We start from the raw sequence: 13519 nt of genomic DNA, 5'->3' as shown, positions 1-13519 counted from the left end.
TCCTCAGCTGTTGGCAGATTTCTGAATAGGTGTATGACCTGACTGAAGTCAGGTCAAGTGCAGTCTGATAGAGACTCCAGGAGAGAGATGCAAGTGCCAAGGACAATGAAACTGAAGACACATCCCTCTGCAGAGCGTGCCACAGCAAAAATCTGACAGGGCAAGAGGAATTTTGGAGCTGAAGCTGCAAAATTAAAGTGTTTGACCAAGTTAAAGAAGCCTTACTCTCCAACCAAGCAGTCACCCTGCTCAGAAGAGGGCTGTTATTCTTGTACTTATGAAAATACTCTGCTGCTGACTTAAAACATGAACAGCAGCAACAACAGGTAGGGTCCAAGATCCAGGTGGGTGATCAGCTCAGCAGTCACAGAGACCACTGCTGCCCTTACAAGAGGATTTGGAGCTCAAGAGTCATACTTGACACATGTCAAGAGAAAGAGAAACCAAATAAATCTTACATCAAGCAAAAGCCATCTCATCCAGCTGATTGACATACTGGAAGGCTTCATTAGGGAAGGTTTACTAACTGGCTGCTATACAGCCCCCTGGCTTGTGGTGGCTGGGGGACAGCTGTCCTCATTTTTGTGTGAAAAAAAGGGAAAGATGGCACATTAGCAAAAGATTTTGGCTACCTCTCTCAGCTGCTAAGGAAGGAGAGAGTCTCCTTGTCTACCTGACACCATAGTATGTAAAGTGTCCTGGGATAAAGCTGTTGTATCTTACCTGATCTTCTGTTTATCGTCCCTTTACTGAGAAGCAGCTGGACATATTCTGCCACAGTTACTCCCCTTGCAAGGATGTGGCTTGTGCTGAGATACCTGCATCTCTCTACGAAGGAAATAAGACAAAGAAAAGGTGCTTGCATTAATGCCGCCTCAGGGCACCAGCAAGTTCCGGGTTGGTGGGTTTTACAAGACTACTTACTATGCTATTCAATTAAAAAAAAAGAGCAGTTACCATAGCAACACCCACATCTAATGGCTCTTATGCTACCTCTGAGATACAAAGCACCTTCTTACAGAGATACATTGACCAATACAGCATGTTGTGGGAAGTTTTATGCTTTCAGCGATGGTTTAAGGGAAGAGCGTGCGTTCCAATAACCAGGCATATTTATATCCCCAGGTTGTAATATTAATTCATAACAAATTATTTTGGTTCCTTGATACCTCTTTTCTTCTCATTACCGTTTCCTTTCTAATAGTGCCTTCGGTTTTCTTGCTTTTCCTCCCCGCCCTGGATGGATGATATTTGATTAAATACAGGCTGAGATTTGCATATGGGAGAGCTCAGGGATATGTCCAGCAGTTAGGTGGGCCGTATCTGTCTGTAGATCTTGTATCTAGGAAATGTGACCACTTTATCACAGTTGAGCAGTCACAGCTGAGTGGAAGCCAGGGGCTATAAGGTGTTTGTAGAATGTGGTCTGACGCTATTGGTGGTAAAGGATAGTTCTGCTATCCTGAAAAGGCACGGAAGGCAACATTTTCTATTTCTCTTGCCTAGGAGGGAAAAGTGGAAAGGTGAGGGGGTGGTGCATCTCCCTCAGGGGTGACAAAAAGGATGTGGAACTCTCTTCCTTGTCCTTCATTACAAGCATAGTCGAATGGCAGGCAAGGGCCAAACTACCATCCCCACAGGCACACCAGAGCTGGAGGGACACTGTCAGAAATGTGAGGAAGAGACAAGGGACACCTGGGCCTCAAGATGTCCTTCTCAACACTAGGCCTAAGGTGTGGACATTTTGGTTTTTTGCAACAAGTCACATATGTCACATACGCTGTTCATGGAAGAGCAAGACACTGTAGGATGCTGCATCCCCTGCCCCCAACCTTTGCTTTAAATATATCCCTACAAAATGGCATGTTGCTGGACCAATCTCACTTGGGCAGGCAGGACTGGCTTCTGCTCCATGGGGAGCTTGGAGGGGGTGAGGGGCAATCCAAGAATCAGAGAGCTTATTACCCTTCCCTGGGCAAAGCCCAGCTTGGGCTCTGGGTCTCAATGCAGCTCTCCTGCCACTTGAGCTCCCACCAGGTTTCTGAAGCGTAAGGTCAAAGCTGACAGTCTTCAGAAACAACAACAAAAAGGAAAGCGAATCTTCAATAACCTCTGATTTACAGTCTTCTAATTATCTACCCAGCTCAGTAGGAGAGGAACAACATATTTGTCCTTCCTACAACAAATATTCCTTGTAAGTCTAAAAATAATTCCAGAAAAAAAAAAAAAAGCCTTTAATGATCTAAAGAAAGAGATGGATGCAGATTAATCACAGTAATTATTATTTAGATATAGATTATCTGCATAGACACAGGACACAGCTATTTTGTCACTGCAGCCTCACTGAAAAAGAACCTCTTTCATTCAAGTTACAAGACTGAGTATCGGTTCCATGTTATTTTTCCTTGAACACAGGGCTCCATGTATTATTTGTGAGGCTCCTAATTTTTAATTACCCCAAATTAAAACAATGGGATGATATATGGTGAGTGAAACCAAGCATATGTTAAAAATGTCTAAACAGTTTTACCTGGGAAAATGAACAGAAACATAAATTGCTTGTAGTGCATATTTAAAAATTCAATAGCAGGCTAAAATTATCATTTGCATTAATGTATTCTGAAATATGAATTATTAAGTGATTCACACTGGCGCAACAAAAGCCAGTTTGGAGAACCCAGCTTTAGCCTGAAGCATTCCACAGCAGCCTTATCTTCCCAGTCCCCTCTAAATAGTGCTAAATATATAAAGGAGAATCTTCTAATTGGAAAAATGTATACACAACACCTGGATGAAAAAAAAAAAAAGACCACCTCCATATTTCCAAGTGGCTTTAAAAAACAAACCCTCTCAAGCACAAGAAATTCAAGTACTCACTGCTATTCAAGTCCCCTGTCTCTTTTTCTCTTTCCCTTTTTTACTGCCCTTTGTACTTTGCACTCCTGTAATTCATTTATTTTTTTTCCCTTTTCTTTAATCCCACCCATCACTTAATTTCTTTTCTCTTTTATTCATCCCTTCATTCTTTGAATATAGTTCCATTGTTTAGAGGTCAAGGCAACAGCCTGCCAGAGGGAAGCATGGCAAGCGCCCATGCCTAGGCTGCTGGGGGAGCTGCCAGGGCACAGAGGTGGGTATGTGGAGCTGACCCCGGGCAGTGAGATTTCCCCTGAGGAGCCCTGGGTGGTGGGGGCAAGAGAACTGCCTTTCTTCTCTACACAGCAGCAGGGGAAGCCAGAGGGAGTGAGCAGGATGGGGAGCTGAGGAGGAGGATTGTAAACAGAAACGTTATTCAGTGCTTCATCCAGCAAAATCGTAAATTCACCGAGTAATATTTGTTCCTCTGCATTGTGTACAAAAGAAGAAGCCTCCTCAGTGAGGTTTTCTGGGTCTGGGGCTTGGACTTCCATAATTCATAATGCCTTCATAGGGCACTATTTCCCCCCACGTCAGAGGAAAAGAGATCCTGATGGATAGCAAGACAGACAAGGGCTTGTTGAAGAACGACAGCCTGGTGATGGAAAAAGAGCTCCAAATCACTCTTGGAGACCTGTCCTTCTGATGTCCTGAAGGTCAAGCAATGAGTTTATGGAAGAAACAAAGTTAGCAGCCTGTATTCCTAGTGCTCTGCTTTCACTGTACAGCTTGATTTCCCAGAGCATTTTGGCCAATCAAGACTAAGACTTCTCCAAACTGTTTATCGGTCATCGATGCCAGATCTGTGATGTGTGTTACACAGCCCAACCCTGCAGACTTCCTCCTGCACTAAGACACAAAGCTCAGCATTTCTGAAATTTGATTTCTCCTCATGCCACGTGATTACAGTTATATTCTGACTCACTGTTTCCATTTCTCCTATGTATTAGTAGAAAGGGGAAAAAAATATTGGGGGGGAAAAAAAATATCTCTGTAACATTATTTCAATAAAGATTCATTTCATATGCAAAGTGTTACACTGCTCTGGGAAAAGTGACACCAAAGGACTTCTGTGTAATTATGGCTATGTGCTGTGCATATTCAAACACACACACACACAGAGAACACCTGATGAGCTATGCTAATGCAGAGACAAAAAGTGGACGTGACGTCTAACCAATACAATAAACACAGGTCAAAAAATAAGTGGCCATGGGATCATTAGGAGCACAGTTATGCACAGGTAGCTTTACATGGACAGCAATATTGCTAGTCCAGCATCTTATCGCCACGGGAGCATCCTTAGGAACACTGGTGCCCAGGAATATTTTTATCCTATTCTCCACTCATTGGAAATGTGTATAAACCTTGAAGCTGAAGAGTTTCTTTTGCTTTTGTCAAATCTGTTAACCTGGTTAGATGTTTTTGTTATCTCAGTAGATATCAGGTCCTTTAAAAAAAAACGATCTCCTATGTTATTGGCCCCTGAGAGATCTCCTGGAGCAGTGAATAGATTAGTTACATGCATGCATAAGAAATCATCTGTTTTCCATTAGATTTGAATTTTCCACTTTCTTATGTTCTCATTTCCTTGTGTACCAGAGTCCCATTGTGCTCACTGGGAGAGGAGTAGAAAGGGCAGGAGCTACAAAACAGGTACATGCTCATACAAACTTCCTATGTTTCTGCCTAGGAGATATCAACCCCAAGTGATGCTTTAAAGCTTTCCCAATGAGGCCCTGTGTGAGTTGGCCCAGGACAACTGGACATCACTCAAAGAAAGTAGAGATCCAAGTTTGTGGGGATTGCTCCACATGAACTTATAGGTGGCCAGGAAATGCTGACGGATGAAATGCAAGTGAGGTGTCTACTCTGGCCCACACTTCAGACATCCATCTCACACTTCTCTGCTTTTCATGAGATGTGGGCCCTAGTCTGAAGTAAACATGGGTAGGTGACTGACTCCACCAATCCCTGAAGTAGTCCTGGGTAAATGCACTGCCCCCTGAAGAGATGCTGGTGTGTTAGAGTGGCCAGATCCCCACATTTCTCCATACAGGACAGAACTGAGGCAAACAGTTCACTCAAGCCATCCCATGTCTCATGTTTACTTGTATCAAACCATGTCTGTGGAAAGGGGTACTTCACCAGTAAAACCCTAGGGGCTGAGCACCCTGCTTGTTCTCTTTTGGCAAGATGTCAATTCCCCTACTGTCCCAGCACGGACAGGGTGGAAGAAGCTTCTTTTGGGCATCCTGTAACTGGATCCCAGGACCTCTCCCTTCACATCTATCTGATGAGCCTCATGAACCAAGGCAGCAATTGCTGCCTGGGCCTCTTCTTGGAGTCGGCTTGCTCCCACCTGCCAAGCTCAGCCGGGCAGCGGTGAGTAAGGGGCCACACTTGCCCATTTCTCCACATTGTTTCACGTTCAGTGAAAAACAAAGCTGTCAGTAATTAACAAAACATGAGATATTTGAGAAACCAGATTTGCCAAGCTGCTATTTTAGCAAATCATAATGGTGTTGCTGCCAAAATCATCACTTCTCTTCTCCCCTCTGTCCCCCCACCCACCCCCAACTCTGGAATCAGTGGTGCGCTGTGAAATTGAAAAACTCTGCATGCAGGAAGAAAGTGAGGTTCAAAGAGAGATGTGGTTTTCAGTTTGTTGCAGTACCCATGCAGAACATGCCATCAACAAATTAATGTCACTGTTTAAAAAATTCTCATGTCATTGGATTTTTCTTGCTGTCTGAGTAACAATAAGCAAGCTGGCCCTAATCAAATAAAGCATGCACCCACCAAAGAGTTTTGTGAAGAAAAAACCAACAAAACCAACAAAAAAAACATTTTCTTCCTTTAAATGCAGGGAAATACAGGCTACCAGAGTGCTAGTAATTCATACAATCTTGTTTGTTGGCCAGGAGTAAAGTACACAGCTCCAAGTGCCCAGTCCAGCACATTAGCAGCGGGACTGCAATGTGTTCGCCTCCAATGGATAAGCTTTTTTGCAGGGCAGGCTCCCAACATCAGAAGTTATTAGAGGTCTGATTCTGCACCATGCTTTAGTGTTTTAGAATAGACTAGACTAGTCTAGACTAGACTAGAATAGACCAGGTTGGAAAAGACCTTTGAGATCATTGAGTCCAACCTATCATCCAACACTGCCTAATCAACTAAACCATAGCACCAAGCATTCCATCCAGTCACTTCCTAAACACCTCCAGTGATGGTGACTCCACCACCGCCCTGGGCAACCCATTCCAATGGGCAATCACTCTCTCTATGAAGAATTTCTTCCTAACATCCAGCCTAAACCTCCCCTGGTGCAGCTTGAGACTGTGTCCTCTTGTTCTGGTGCTGGTTGCCTGGGAGAAGAGACCAACCTGCACCTGGCTACAACCTCCCTTCAGGTAGTTATGGACAGCAATAAGGTCTCCTCTGAGCCTCTTCTTCTCCAGGCTAAGCAACCCCAGCTCCCTCAGCCTCTCCTCATAGGGCTGTGCTCCAAACCCCTCATCAGCTTTGTTGCCCTTCTCTGGACATGTTCCAGGAAGTCAACATCTTTCCTAAACTGAGGGGCCCAGAACTGGACACAGGACTCAAGGTGTGGCCTAACCAGTGCTGAGTACAGGGGCAGAACAACCTCCTTGCTCCTGCTGGCCACACTATTTCGGATACAGGCCAGGATGCCATTGGCCTTCTTGGCTACCTGGGCACATTTCTGGCTCATGTTCAGCCTACTATCAACCAGTATTAAAGTATGCATAACTCTTGTGTCTCACAAACTGTAACTAGAATGGAGACCTTTCACCCTGTCACCAGAGTTGCATAGTATTAGCCAAAGAACAATGAATCCTGTAATCTATAAAACCTTGATGGCTAGATATCTATGTGTTTAAATAAGCTACATAGTCACCAGCCTTTAGGTTTTGTTCCAAGTTCAGCTGTGCTAGCAAACGACCTTGTGATTTCTAAGAAATTAGGCAGAAATCAGGTGCTGGACAGAATGAGATTCCCTAAGTTTTGTTAGAGGAACAAAATTGTATGAGGTCAGACATTAAATAGGGTGGAAAGAAAGCCATATTAAAAGCATGAGTCAAGACTTGTTGGAGTCGTCAGAAAAATGTTGTCTGACTTTTGTGGACACTGGATCAGACTGTGAAAGTATATTACTGTTTCTCATTTCAGCATTCAAGCTTCAGGATGTCAAAGTCAGGCTATTTGCACTGCATTTTGATTTGTTACCATTAGGGTTGCTACTATTTTTCATATAACCCAAGCTAGCAGGAGACAGCTTCTTTTAGAAGCCCTATACTAAACCTTGAGGAATTAATTTAGTACTAGGATGCTAATGTTAAACTCACTGATGTAATTGATTAGCACATCTTTGTTGACTCATGGTTGACATTTTCTAAAGTGCTTAAACAGCTGAAGAATACAAACCAATTAACAGGAATTTACATCTCTTTGGGAAAAAACAGTCGAGGCATTTTCAAAGGTGTCCAATTTGGATACCATTTTCCCACTAGAAATGAGGGAGAATTGAGTGTCAGCTTTTTAAGACCAGTTCTGAAAATCTCACCTTGGTTCTTTCCGTGGACAGCATTTTAGTAGTTTTTCCATCCCAATACCTTTATGTTAAGCACTGTCACTCAATCTTGCTCTTCTAGCAGGCATTTTTCTCCAAACACAGCAATACTGCACTGCTCATGTAAACAAGATAACTCCTCCAGTGCTGTAGCATCCCACTTCTCAACATGTAAGATGACATATATCCAGGGATTTGATGGAATTTCCCAGAGTGCTTTAGCTTCTTTCCAATTTCTCACTCTCCCCTTGCTGGTTGTTTCTTATCAAAGACAGTCCCTTAAAATTAAAATAGTCTGCCACAGGCTGTGCGTGCGTATGTAGACAAAAAAGGTTCCTCTGTTATGCCTAGCAGTGACACATTGTGGCAGAGAACTTTACTGAGGTTTTTTTATTCCATAGTGCTCCTTCATGGAAGCTGCAGCTATTCAATGTACCTGATGTGCTGCTAATATGGGCATTAGCTTTTACAATTACTCTGACCTCCTCCTAGAGGCACTAGCATAATTATTTCAAGCTAAACAGAACAGCTTCATGTCTTGAGGAAGCTTCTGTGCACCATTTCCAACAGTGCACATGGGAGCACCAGATCTCCTTTTAGTGTTCCTTCAAAATTGGGTCTATCATACCTGAAGTGTCTTGGGCTAACACAGCCTGCTCTCATAAGTGAGTCCTGCCTGCCCCACACACATATGGGAGGGAAAGTAACACAAAATCCCTAGGCTGAGATAAGGAATTTACTGAGAGATGATATACTCTATGATTACCTTAGCAAAAGCAAAAGCAGCAGCAGAAGCAGAAGTGGTAAAATGGTTTTCCTGCCCCCAAGTACACAGTAGCCAGCACAGTGGAAAAGACCAACACCCCAAATGTGGAAACTGGAGGCAGCAACTGGAAAAGGAAGCCTGTGATATTACAGTCTGAACTTCAAGCCCCATGATACTATGCTCCAGCCATCACTTTAATTTCAGACCTGTCATGAGGGCAGTATGGTATTGAATATCATCTGCAGATTCAACTCAGCCCATGACACTGAAGTTATTGGACAAATGATTACTTCTCCCCTTTCCTCTTCCCAGCATTGGCCCTCAAATGCAAGTTAGGTGTGCTCCAGGAGCACCTGCTGGTTGGACATACCAAGTATTAAAGGCAGGGGAATCCCAAGGCTAGAGCAACCCATCACACATTTGATGGGTTTGATTTGATCTCTGAGCATCACAACAGTTACATGGCTCAAATGCCAGCCAGCACAAGCAGAAGAGTGCTCTAGGCACCTCCACAGTTATCAGGCAACTAGAGGTGGTAATGAGGTCTGTGATTTTCAAACAATGAAGTTAGACTGCTCTCAGAGATACAGGCTGCTGCTGATCCACACCAAGATACTGCCTCTTCTAGCTCAGCCCCAGGTGTTTGTTTACCACATCCATAGTATATCTCCAGGCATTTATATCCAATTAAGGTAAACCAAGCATGTTTAGCCATAACATTTTTGATAGGGTTTTTTGTTGGTTTGGATTTGGCTTCTACTTCTTCTTTATTATTTTTTTTTTTAATACTTAGACTATTTTGCCCAGCTGGGGAGTGACAGTGATGCTGGCAAAATTGAAATGGAAGGGAGGAGGGAGGCAAATGCCTATGAGGAAGATAACTGATGAACAGCTGAGAACAGGCTGTATTTGGTAATCCCTTAGTCCATATCAGCTGCAGCCAAAAGTGCCGTTTTACATCTGATTACAGCCTTTGTCTTCCAAAGAGCACTGAGTCCCTTGGTGGATCTTAGCAGTTTCAAGAAATTGTCTCCTATCTGCATATCCTATGTTGCTTAGGTATACAAGTAAGATATTCCTCTCTCAGACACTCTGGAGACATGAGACAGACGATTCCAGTCTGGATCCATTCCACTCCAATTATCCACTGTTTTTTTGTAACATATTTTTTATTTAAATAAATCAAGAGGTTCCATTTAGCACATTGCATTTGTCTTGGCATACGCTTCACACATGCAGAAACTCTATATTAAGGCTTTCATACAGCCGTTAGCAAAAGAATCAGCCAAATGTATCCCTGGTGTAATTCTACTGACTTCAGTGAAGTTTCACTGGGGTATCCCTGTTCTGTTGATTTGTCCCCTTTGTTCTCATTCCAAAAGACAAAGCCCAAGAAAATGTATGCTTGTATTTAGTTAATAGAATGTATTCCCTCTACATGTAAGCCCCTGCATTTTCCTTCACTCTTTGCTATGCTGCTTGCTGGTTTATAGGTATGATTCTCAAATTTATACACCATTCTGGTTTTACAGCAAATGCTCTAACAACATAGATGTTGCAAGAACAAGCAGCAGGGAGTCAGGAAACACTAAGGTTTAAGTCACTACTTGCCCCATGAATATAAGCCAGCAACCTTGAAGTGAGTGTGTTGGCACCAGCAAATACAAGAGCAGCAGGAGTCACTTAGGTGAGGAACTATGAGTGCCAGTCTCCAAGGATCAGTTCTTGGCCCTATTTTAATCCAAGGATTACAGCAGCATCATCAAAGGGGTGAGAAGAAGCAGATCCTGTACTAGCATGTTGATGTGAGAGGTGGGAAGGACTTGACTTGGCTTACAATGTTTGCAGGTGATGCTAAATTGGGTGGGAGTGTTGATCTGCTTGAGAGTGGGAAGGTTCTGCAAAGGGTTCTGGACAGGCTGGATCGATGTGCTGGAGTTATTTAAATGGCATATGGACCTGGTGCTTAGGGATATAGTTTAGTGGTGACCTTGCTGGGTCAAAGGTTGATCTTGAAGGTCTCTTCCAACCAAAGATATTATGTGATGATCTGCAACAGCCTCGTGCTGCGCCCACAGTGGTGACCTGCCGCTGGAGCGGCAGACACGATGCGTGCAATGTAGCAGCTGCTGCTGCATTGCGCTGTGTTGCTTGTTCCTGGTGCTCTGGCCATACATCCCTGCCAGGGGATGCTGGCAAAAGGGCCCTGCTGGCTCCATCAGAGCAGCTTCCCAGGTCATATCAAGGTCTTAGTATGGAGCACTGGTCATTTTCTAACTCTCAGAAGGCTGAAAAAAAACCACTGGCCTGCTTCTGGATGCCCCAAAGCATGGCTGTGGTTGAGGGTAATATGTGTGCCAAAGTTCAAACATCTACCAATTCTCTGAGGTGTTAGAGTTGCTTAAAAACCTTAACAAAGACAGTGTGTTTTCTTCCCATACTCTATAATTCAAAACTTCATTGCAAATCAAATTCCAGCAATTTTACTCTGTGTCTTTCAGGGGATATATAAAAATTAGGGCAAAACGTTGACAGAATGATGAACATTCTACAAATGCCCTGCAGGATAGAAGTATTTTAACTATGTGAGTCTCCAGAATGTGAAGTAAATGATTTCCTAGCACTGATAAGACACCAGTTCTTAATGTCCTGCTACGTAAACCTCTGTAGCATGCCACTGTCAGCTACGCTGAACCTGTGCATGCATCCTACTCAAAACTGCTATTGCAAGCAGAGGGAAAAAAACTTTCCTTCAGCTTTAGTACAAGGTTGTTTTTTTTTGGTGGATAGGCAAGTAATGTTTGTTCTGGCTGTATCAGCTCTTTTAAATGTTATCTGTTACAGTGCCTGTGAAAGGGCTCTGCATGAAACTTTTGACAGATGGATTACAGAGATAGATAACAGTGGGCATTTTTGTGTACTTGCAGCCTGATCAAAAATACTTATTTTTATGTCTATTCATAACTTCAAGGAATAAAATAACAGAAAAAAAAAAAATCCAAACACCAGCAAAGATGCAAAGGAATCTGAGAGGACAACGAAAACAATTATACACTGATCTACTTCCCCTTGAAATAAAATCCAAGTGAAGTTTTAGAAAGATTCAGCTGGGGGCTTGAGTGTCAGTCACACCAAAATACACTGCTGGTATGTAGAGCATACTTTTTTTTCACATGACACTCAAGGGAAATGAGATGAAGGAAATTCACCCCTTGATATTGATGACTCTGGTGGAATTGCTGCACACCTGTAGCCCAGGTGCCACTCCCCCTCACTGTTATGTTGCTCTCTGCAGGACTGCCTTACTGGTGTGGAAAATTAGGGTACACCACTAAGAGCTCTCAGAAAGCCCTCCATGATGTTATCTTATGAATACATAGAATACATAGAACACATAGAATAAACCAGGTTGGAAGAGACCTTCAAGATCATCGCGTCCAACCCATCAACCAATCCAACACCACCCAAACAACTAACCCACGGCACCAAGCACCCCATCAAGTCTCCTCCTGAAAACCTCCAGTGATGGTGACTCTGCCACCTCCCCAGGCAGCCCATTCCAATGGGCAATCACTCTTTCTGTATAGAACTTTTTCCTAACATCCAGCCTGAACCTCCCCTGGCGCAGCCTGAGACTGTGTCCTCTTGTTCTGGTACTGGCCGCCTACCTACACATTCAGTCTGGCTCACAAGGGAGAGCCCACCTGAATTTGGCTAGCTAAAACTCACTCACACTGACCTGAATGCTACTTCACATATTCATGCTTAAGAGAAGAGCAGGTGCTAATGGAAAAGAAATAAAGCTCATCCCATCTTCCCTGTCTCCTCACCCAAAGAGCAAGAGCACCAGCATGGTTCTCCAGAAATTTGTGAACACTGTTTAATTCCTTTTTCAGACTGTCAGGAAGATTGCAGGGTGACTGTTCTCTAAGCAGGATGCCACTTCTCCTTCTAACAAAAAGAACAAGAAAACAAAACCAAAACCAAACCAACCAAAAAGCAAGCAACCAAACAAGCCCCCAGGGCAGTTCTGGGCAAACAATAGGTTGGTTTTGCTTTAAATTAAAGTACTTCCATTCTGAGAAAGTCTGTTGCAATCTCGATGATGGGGTAACCTTTGGGGTTTTTTTTCTTATTTAAAAATGTTCATCCACCCTCAGCCATGGCAGAGCCTCCTAAGCACAGCATTGCTTAGGTGTCTGCCTGGGGTGTATGTGTGTGTGTGTGTGTGTGTATGTATGTGTCCTATTTTTGAGCTATTTTAACGTACGCTTCATATTCTAGTGCTTTCTGATAAGTAGAGTTTATGTCAGAATAATTGGCCTGAGGATTTTTCTTTCCAGTCCAGTACATTTTTGAGGTACAGCTACATGGGAGATAATGGAAATGCCTCTAGAGTATCTGTCTGACAAGGGAAATAGCAAGAGTAAGGAGTGAACACAAACCAGGGACCTTGTCAAAGAGTGTGCAAGTGAATCAGTCCAATCAGTCACTGTGGGTGACGTATCTGAACAAATTGAAGCTGACACAATGGTCAATTTAACTGGGGAAAGTATAATTTTGGATTAGGGTGAACACCTTTAATCTGTCAATTGTGGCAGTCTTAAACCTGTAATTGAACACGCAGCACTGCTTTACTCCAAATGTCAGTCAAACAAATTCACCCTCCTCTGATCACTGATCAGTTTGCAGTCTTTTCTGCATTTACTTATTAGACTCCTATTTATTTCCTATTTTAGATCAAATTCTTTGTGGCACAACAAGAAAAGTTTGATGTAATGAGTCCTTCAGAATAACACTCGGATTCACCTGATTTTCAAGCAGATGGCATTCAGGGCACAGAAAACAACAAAAGTGAGTATCACCATGTGTTTAATTTTAGCTCTCACTCCCTGAATTGCTGTTTCAACCATACAACACTATCTTATTTTTAATCTGCTTGTGTGACTGAATAGTGCCAGCCCTGCCACTCCAGAACCTCAGTCATGCCTCTCTGGTGTAAGTCAGAGTGGGGTAATTTTTGCCCTGAAAACACTACTCCCAGAAGATTGTTTGGTTTCCAATCCAGTTTACTTGTCCCTCCTGTCCCATTCTGGGACAGGTAAGGGAATAATTTGCATAGGCATCTCACCCACAAACCTGTCTGTGAAATTGCAGACCAAGGATACTGACTCATGGGATGCAAAGATCTCATAACAGCTTTGGGAGAAGATTTACTCCATCCCTGCCCACTTGCAGGCAGATGG

General features: G+C 43.2%; 1 long non-coding RNA gene across 1 annotated transcript in view; it reads left to right on the top strand.

The window, feature by feature from the left end:
- The window catches only part of LOC128897429 (uncharacterized), a 43642-nt gene extending 30521 nt beyond the window's left edge, over positions 1-13121 (top strand). Inside the window, exon 3 of the long non-coding RNA XR_008462378.1 lies at positions 13013-13121. This is a non-coding gene — a long non-coding RNA (uncharacterized LOC128897429). The remainder of the gene's footprint in view (positions 1-13012) is intronic.
- Positions 13122-13519: the final 398 nt, after the last annotated feature.

This window comes from Dryobates pubescens, chromosome 9 (genome assembly GCF_014839835.1).
Source record: "Dryobates pubescens isolate bDryPub1 chromosome 9, bDryPub1.pri, whole genome shotgun sequence".
NCBI lineage: Eukaryota > Metazoa > Chordata > Aves > Piciformes > Picidae > Dryobates > Dryobates pubescens.
The sequence above is the reverse complement of the archived record's forward strand: the minus strand, read 5'-3'. Positions and strand labels throughout refer to the sequence as shown.